This window comes from Cryptotermes secundus, unplaced genomic scaffold, assembly GCF_002891405.2.
Source record: "Cryptotermes secundus unplaced genomic scaffold, Csec_1.0 scaffold776, whole genome shotgun sequence".
Taxonomy (NCBI): Eukaryota; Metazoa; Arthropoda; class Insecta; order Blattodea; family Kalotermitidae; genus Cryptotermes; species Cryptotermes secundus.
In genome coordinates, this window is record NW_019742976.1 from 153,509 (window position 1) to 162,634 (window position 9,126).

Sequence of the window (9,126 nt, forward strand, 5' to 3'; positions counted from 1 at the left end):
GTGAGCATTCCACCTAAGCTCAATAGCGCCCAACAGGTTAAAACTATAAAAAAAAAAAAAAAGGAGAGAGGGAGAAAGGGGTGGAGTCAGGTGGAACCAGCGGGAGAAGACAGCGACAAAGACACAATGAAGCATCAGCAACAGCCGCTGCAGGTGGAAAGCCAGGTGAGGGAACAGGAAGGTTAGGGGACGACAAAACTACCAAACTTCACGCCGTGACATCACAGGAGATGATAATAATAATAATTATATCTACCCCCGTGAGAGCATCAGATCTGAAGAAACTAACCTGACAATAAATGTGCTTCAAGAAAATAAATACCAGGGTTTTGATGGGACATATTGCCTCCGCCTTCAATATGCAGTGTCTTAACCTTGTAACTCAGACTACAACACCCACGATCATAGCCATGGAAATCTGAAATGCCATACTGTAGCTCTCGTTCAGTCACCACAGTTAAATCTTAATATGAAGAGCACTGTCTTCTGGGATGCAATGCCATGTAGTCCTGTAAAAATTCGATGTTTCGGAGAAACATAATGTTGCCCTCTTCAGGATTCAGGAGTAAGCCTTCTACTGGACTGCATGGCGTTATGTCTCAGAAGATGGTACTCATCATAGTTGCCACCATGAAAACCTCAAATCTTACAAATCCTGTTCTCATTCCAGGTGACCGATATTGTCACACGTACCATCCCACTCCTGACACCAAAATGTCACATGTAGGGTGGTACACGTGATGAAAATAACGGGTTCTAGTTCAGAGGATTGGATTTATTAGCACTTCGGTTACAGGTTCTCTTAATCACACTTAAATACGGCACTTTCACCGATTTACTTACCTTCCAGTTCACTGTTGCACATGCAGTAGGATTCTCCATCTTCACTAGTCATCTCCTAGCAACCAGATCTCAACACAGAAACTATCACTTCAAATCACTATGAAGTCTTCTTGCTATTTTGTCCTCAATCACTCTGGAACCCTGGAACTGAGAATTCTTCTGGACTCACTCATCCAGTTTATGACTGACTTGTAACTGTCCTAAATGTCCAAGTCCAAGTCACATTGTGACTGACGTTCAGTCAGTCAGTCAGTCAGTCAGTCAGTCAGTAAGTCTTGGTGATGAGCCCCGTCTGGGCTCATGACCAGATATTTATTACTGTTGAACGTTACGGACAGGTTTTCTGTGGGACGTCCACTCTGACGAGAGGACAGGTCTATCTTTTTTTTACATGCCAGCGCAGTCTTTCTCGGGTCCAAGTCCCTTGGGACTCGAGGCCGTATTTTACTGTCCCAGATTTGAGACTTTCCTTTTCGTCGCCTCCTACAGCTCGCAGGGTCACGGTGGAGGTATTCGACCCTGCCTCCACACGGGTGTGTCATAAATGAATTTTGTCACTTACTTATATAGCCATGAAATGGACATGGACCTACAGTAAACACATATCACGTGATCACTATCCAGCCAGTTGATTGGCATGTTGGTCGGATCTATACAAAACACGGCTTCCTTTATTGTTGTGTGTTGGACTGTATTTAGAGAACTGTTGTCTGGCAATGCATTGATCAAATCTATTACAGTGTTCTTGGGACCAGTCCATCGTCTGATGTGTACCATCTATCAACGATAATTTCCAAGCTGGATTATATTGAGAACCCATAAAATAACTGCCACAATTATGCACCAGACTTCTTTTGTTCATTTGTGGTTACACACTAGAATAGTGTATGTAGTTGATCGGCAAGCTTATGCATCCTATAATACCCCAAAATATGGGATGCCAAAGACACAGTGGGTCCCAGAATTAATCCCTGTGCAGAATCCTCTTAGCATCATGTCACTTGCTCCTGCTGGTATATATCTAATGAATGAATAGTTAACAAATATCTGAGTAAAGCAATAATGCACATGTAAGGTTTAAGGTTAACACAGCAGTGAGTAACAAGATCACTATCTCCTGTTATGTGACATTGTATTGTTAAGAAGATGTGTACCATTGACAAATCTACTAAACTCCATGGCATCACATCCCAGGAGTTTGGAACCGTCATAACGAAGGTGGCCAAAGTAATTATGGGCAACCGCTAGGTATCTGCTGCATCTGTTTAAAATTATTATTGCTTAGTAAATTTTTGCTGAAACTGCACTTTTCTCATCCAGTACATTAAATCAGAGTGTTATAAAAGTAAGCAACATATATGAGTTCTTGTGTCTCCAATGCAGTGTGTTTATTTCACTAGTGAAACAAAAGCATTCACATGCAGTAACTCCTGGGGAGCAACTAAATTTTTTTAGTTCGGGCTTTTTGTTAGTTTTGAATCCTGAAATGTTGAAACTGGCCCACTCAGCACAGGTTTTGTAGGCTTGAGATCATACACACGTTCCAAGTTGCTACTGTATTCTTCTCACGCAGTCCTAACCCAATTTTATCAAAATACCCCCTAGCAATGTAAGCCATCAAAGTAATATTTCCAAATTATTTCACTCCCAAAAAAATTAAAGAAAAATCCTAGTGTCTCAAAATGTGATTTCTTGCCACTTTTTTTTTTTTTACTTTAATACTTTTCCCCTCCCCCCCCACAACCCCCACTCCTCTCCAGCCTCTTGTTACAACTTCTGCATGTGGAGCCATTCATTCATTATTCATCCATGGAGCTGAGCCCTTCTTGAAAAACCACCAACTATGGAGCTACTCAAGAACATCACTGGACAGATCCAGCATTTTATGGTACCTGAAGGTTCATTACTGTGTTCACAAGAGACCTCCACTGGTCTCTATCCTGACCCAGATCAATCCAGTCCATACCATCATATCCTATCTTGCTTACTTATGGAGCTGAGCCCTTCTTGAGGAGAAGCCAAATCTGCAGCTACTCAAGAATTTCCCAGCATTTTATGGAACCCAAAGGTTCATTACCATGTCTGTAGTGCCTCAAATTTGAGATTGGAGATTGGAAGGTATTACCCAAATGTTAGAGACTTGCGAAAAGTGTGTTACAGTTATTACAGTAATCTGTCAACACCTGGACAGGCAAATAGGTTAAGAATGTCGCTGATCAGCATGTATGTGTACCCGAAGTAGCAAGAAGCTTGCCTCACTTGGTCACTGGAGTAACGTAATAGTACCGCATACACAGCAATGAGACGCCAGGGGTCCGCCCACAACCACCAATAAGAACCAATTAGAATGTTACTATGAGAATTGAGGACACTGAGGAGGAGTCACCTACCCTCTGTCGTCAACGCTGAATTGGCAAGTTAAAACTATAAATTATGGAATTTCGGGGGACTTGGAATCTGGATCTGACACAGAATATTGAGTTGTCAGCCGGAGGCTCTAGTCGACATGTGTACCATAAGAGGGTGGATAACGGCAGTAATCTACATGTGTATTGCAAGTAAGTCTCTTTGCTCATATACGCCATGCTGTTAGATGATAGTGATGATAAAAAGTGTCAGGTGTGATCTTAAGGCAGTCTCCAGTGTACCCAGTGAGAGCCAGGGTAGAACAGGGTAGAAATGAACAGAGAGTGGCAGACGATGATAGGAGTACAGTTTCGAGGCACCTCCCCTCCACCGACAAAGAAGGTAGAAAGAGCTTAGCAAGAAGTGTCATGCAAGCAGACCTAACCAGGTCCTTTTCTGAATGTAAATATTAATGTAAATAGACAGTGTACATAGGGAAATGTACGCAGGTAGTTGTGATTCTCCCGTTCGGAAACATCCTGTCCACGACCAATCCCGAGCGACCCTAACCAAGACAGCCGAGTGCAGCGACGATGTTAGGAAAAAGAGTAACCCCAGACTAAAGCAATTATATTTTCTCACCCCCTCCCCCTGAGGTATAACAATGTCCACAAGAGCCCTCCACTGGACCCTATCCTGAGCCAGATCAATCCAATCCATATCATCCCATTCTAGCTCTCTAACATCCATTTTAATGTAGTCCACCCACCTATGCCTTGGTCTTCTCAGTGGTCTCTTTCTTTCTGGCTTTCCCACCAATATCCTATATGCATTCCTCTTCTCCCCTGTTCGTGCTACATGCCCTGCCCACCTCATCGTCCTTGACTTGATCATTCTGAATATACTTGGAGAAGAGTACAAAGTTATGAAGCTCCTCGTTATGCAGTTTTCTCCAACCTCCTGTCACTTCATCCCTCTTCGGTCCAAATATTTTCCTCAACACCCTGTTCTCAAACACCCTCAGTCCATGTTCCTCCATTAATGTCAGAGACCAAGTTTCACACCCATACAGAACCACCGGCAAAATTATAGTTTTGTATATTCTAATTTTTATGTTTTTGGACAGCAGATGAGAAGACAAAAGGTTGTGGACTGAACAGTCGCAAGCATTACCTGAGTTCAGTCTCCTTTTAATTTCCTCCTGAATCAGGTTTTGAGTTGTTATCGTCGTTCCCAAATATCTGAACTTTGCCACATTTTCAAAACATCTGTTTTCTGTCATTATTTTGCCCTGCATTTTGGTGACGAGACGGCAACATATACGTGTGCTTAGTTTTCTCTGTGTTTACTTCTAGACCAACCTCCTTACTTGCGTCAATTAAAGTTTGTGTGTTTTTCTTTATGGTTTTTATATTATCACCTAGTAGATTCACATCATCGGCATAGACCAACAGCTGATGTGTGCCGTTTAATTCAGTCCCACTTGGTTTTCCTGGACCTTCCTAATGGCATATTCTAAAGCAAAGTTAAAAAGGAGTGGCGATAAAGCATCTCCTTGTCTTGGACTATTCTGGCACATCCTATCTAAGATACATTTTAATATTATCCAACCACCTATGTCCAGTTCTTCCTAGTGACCTATTTCCTTCTAGCTTTCCTACCAAAATTGTACATGCATTCCACTTCTCCCCAATTCATGCTACCTACCCTACCCATCTCATGCTCCTTAACTTAATCATTCTAATTATACTTGTCTTAAGAGTACAAGTGATGAAGGTCATCATTATGTAGTTTTCTCCAGTCTCCCATCTCTGTTCAATCCAAACATTCTCCTCTGCACCCTGTTCTCAAACACCCTCAGTATATGTTCCACCCTTAATGACAGACACCAAGTTTCACACCCATACAGAACCACAGGCAAAATTTTAGTTTTGTATATTCTACTTTTTATGTTTTTGGACAGCAAACAAGAAGACAAATGTTCTGGACTGAATGGTAGCAAGCATTACCCAGATTCAGTCTCTTCTTAATTTCCTCCTGAATCAAGTTTTAATTTGTTACATTCATTCCCAAAAGTCTGAACTGTACCACATTCTCAAAACTTCTGTCAGCCATCTTTGTGTCATGATTTTGCCCTGCATTCTCGTGATGAGATGGTGACATATATAGTTTTCTCTGTGTTTACTTATAGACGAACCTCCTTACTGGTGTCATTTAAAATTAATGTGTTTTTCTTTATGTCTATATTATCACCCAGTAGATTCACATCATCAGCATAGAACAGCAGCTGATGTGTCCCATTTAATTTCAGTCCCAACATACACGTATGTGGAGCCATTACATGTTTTTAATTTTCTGCTGTCCTGAGCTTTTTTATCTGCCTTTATTAGTTCATCTGTGATATATTCCCAGTCTGTTTCTAATGCATTCTTGTTCCAGTAAATATAACTTGTGAAGTTTCTTTTTTCAGTTTTATTCTTTCTGTGTCTGTATACTATTTCAATAAAAAGTAAAACAGTAAGTAAAGGTATCCCTGTAACAGGCTATGGAGTCCCATAGGGTTGTGAGATGTTGAGGTTCCCACATTTTCTAGACAGTGGACTCATAGATGGTGGCAAGGTTGTCAGCCCTACATGCTGGCTGCCCTTTACCCCCAAGAATATTCCTGGTACTCATTTCTGTTAGAGGCTGAGTTGACCCAAGGGCCATTGTGCAGCTGGAAGAATTAGGTCAATTGAAAAATAATCCAGTGACCTCATCGGGACTTGAACCCGCAACCTTCCAGCTCGTAGCATAGTGCCTCAACCTCCTCTGACCTTGCTTACTTCCTCCATCTTTGTTCCTGTACTGTTCTTTTTCTCCTGTAATAGATGGCCTGACATAATGACTTATGCACAGCATCCCATAAAAATTCTTTGACCATGTTAGTTAGAACATGATGCATAAAGTGAACTTGCTCACTTTTGTGTAATTATCTTGAAAACTGTAAAACTTTCACAGAAAATATTTGGCACAGAATATGTTGAATTTAAATTTATTTATGTTCCATAAATCCAAGTTCTGATTGACACCATAGGATATGGAACAAGTCAAGTACAAATACATAATATCAATACAATAATAGTTTTGTTCAAAAAGTAAGTAAGATTATAATAAGTATTACTGTTACCATGCTAGTAGGATATATATAGCAGTCTGAAAAGAAGCAAAATGATACAGTAACATGCTTGAGAATACACTTTAGCATAGAATTGATACTAGTTACTGTTTGTTTACATTGAAATATTCATCTATGGAGTAGAAGGAATGAGTAAATAATGCCATTCTCATTCTCCATAGAGTACTAGATTACACTGCTGGAGCCAGTCTCCACCATGATGTTGATGTGATTACAATTATTGACTTTTTGGACATAATCCACCATCCTGTTTTTATTTAAAACAATACCTCTCTCATTTGGGCCTAAATCAGTAGGCTTTATACGAGTATCTGAGAATGGATGCAGAGCTCAGTCTCTGAAACAATGTTTTAAATAAAAATAGGGCAATGGACAATGGCTAAAAAGTCAATAATTGTATTAACATGCCATTGTTATTAACTTTTAAATGTTATTGTAGTGATGATGGACTGGCCAGTTCTGTACAGTGCCCAAAGTAAGAGTACCAAGTGCAATAGCAACCTCTCTGAGTACCAGATTATGCATGATTATCAGGCCAGTGTGCCATTTAAATTAGAATACTGAGAGATATTAAATGATTCCAAATACTTCATTCAGTCTTATAATTACAAGCCCTAAACTGCAGCATACAAATAAAGTGATCTTGAAGTATAAAGAAGTATAAAACTGCTGTAATAATCATATAATTGTAAAAAGTTGTGTCCACTGCTTTGCCTTGACCACAGTTTGTAGTCATACCTTGCTGCATACATTGGTCACTTCAAGTTGCCTTTCATTTATATAAGACATTGTGACATTTGAAGTTGGTATATCTTCATGTACTTTCATTTTACAGCCTCCTTTACTTTTCTTATTAAGGTTATCTTTCATGCTGTCTTTATTACTGGTGTTATCTTTTTCATGATTCCTCTGGTACCTGTGCCAGCATAAAAAAACTGCACTGTCACGCCACAAACAGCAACAACAAGCCAATAATAACACCCACAAAGCAAATGCACACAAGAAATACAGAACATATTTATAATAAACTTCTGTATGACCATAGAGTTTTGAGAGATTATCTGGACATCGTATAAAGCACCATAAAAACATGACAATTCCCACAAGTAGTGTAAAGCAAAAAAGTATTTTTCCTGTCTTTTGTAAACTGGTCTTCACTGTGCTCATTGTGACAGAATTAAGCGATGAATTTATGTATCTGTCAGAGAATTTGTTTATGTGTATTATAATTTGTTATTGAACCCTAACACATGATAATTTTTCACACATCAACTACAGTGCCTCATTTGCAGCCTTTCTAGTTCGTTGCAAAAGTCAACTTTCAGAATGGTGTTAATGTTGACATAGCAGTAGACTGTTTACAGTTTTGCACAGGAACGATCTAAATTTGATCTGTTCACTTATTATTTTTAGAACGCACACATTAAATTAACTCTGAACTGAAAAGACATTCCAAAGTACCTACATGATACTGTTGCTAAACCATGCAGGTTCCTAGATCTCAGTTGCTGTACTCTGTCATCAGATTTATGAGTCACACTAAGGATATTAAACCACATCCTCTCTCTACTGAACAAATGGATAATACGTCATGTTCATAATTTCCTGGATACAGAAGCATGGACGGTTGCAGCAAGGGTTCCATATACCATCGTGGGAGATCTAAATGAATTTCATGTGTAACAGTAGCCTTAGAAATGATAGGTTGGAAATGTGAAGTAGGATAGGCTGTATGAAATCTCCACTGCCAGGAGTGTATACATGCCTCTAAATAAAAAATTATTCTGAGGATTACTGGGTTTTCAGACTTTGTCCATTGTCTGGTATTCTACGTGTAAAAACTAGAAGACACAACGTTTCAGAAAATGGACCTGTTTCTGTCCTCAGGTGAGGGGGAGACACTCACTCTGTTTGGGTCCCTTAGAAGGAGCTAACCTCAGTTAACAAAGTCCGAAAACCCCGTAGTTCTGAGTGTTATACACCAACGTCAGAACCCTTTAGTATATAAGAATGATGAGATTTTGAGGGCATTACCAAAATATGGTGTTTACATCTTGTCAATCCCACAATCCTTTTGGATCCTTGTCCAAATATTACTGGCAAGAAGTAAACTGTAGAAGTTATGTAAGATTTGAGGCTTTCACGGCGGTGACTATGAAGAAAGCAGTCTGCTTTTACCGTTCTCACGGTCTTGTCGCTTGCAGATTTCTTATACTTTTTCTTCTACCCTGAAGATGGAGGCGATACGTTCCTCCGAAACGTCGGTTAACACCACTTATACACGGTGCCAAATTCCAGAAGACTGCTTTCTTTGTAGAAGTTATGGTTTGCAGTACTCAATACTGACTATTTTTATTGAACTTTGATTATTCTCTGAATGCTTTCATTACTATTTTGCACCAACCAAGAAGTGGCTGTATGGTGCAAAGAGATGTAGTTCACTTACCAATTTCTATGGTTTAAATGTCTTTACAACAGTTGCTTTCACCATGTTCAGCACTGAAAAGACTGAAATTATTTCCTGTGTTAATGCCTAATTTAAATAATTATAATCTTGGTTTGAATATGTTTGAGAAAAGAGGGCCGAGAAGATGTTGGGATCTCAGAGACGGGGAGACCACTTGGAAGGTCTATTCCAATTTCCCTAAAAAACTAATTAAGACTGATTCTAAATATAATATAATATAATATATAATAATATATAATATATAATAATATAATATAATATAATGTTGTTGACGTGTGTTGTCTGTCGGTAG

General features: G+C 39.4%; 1 long non-coding RNA gene across 1 annotated transcript; it reads right to left on the minus strand.

The window, feature by feature from the left end:
• Nucleotides 1-6,207: 6,207 nt before the first annotated feature.
• Nucleotides 6,208-8,202, minus strand: LOC111873653. The gene is made up of 2 exons (XR_002844410.2): nucleotides 7,833-8,202; nucleotides 6,208-7,283 (listed from the first exon to the last, which is right to left on the minus strand). It is a non-coding gene; the product is annotated as an uncharacterized LOC111873653 (long non-coding RNA).
• Nucleotides 8,203-9,126: the final 924 nt, after the last annotated feature.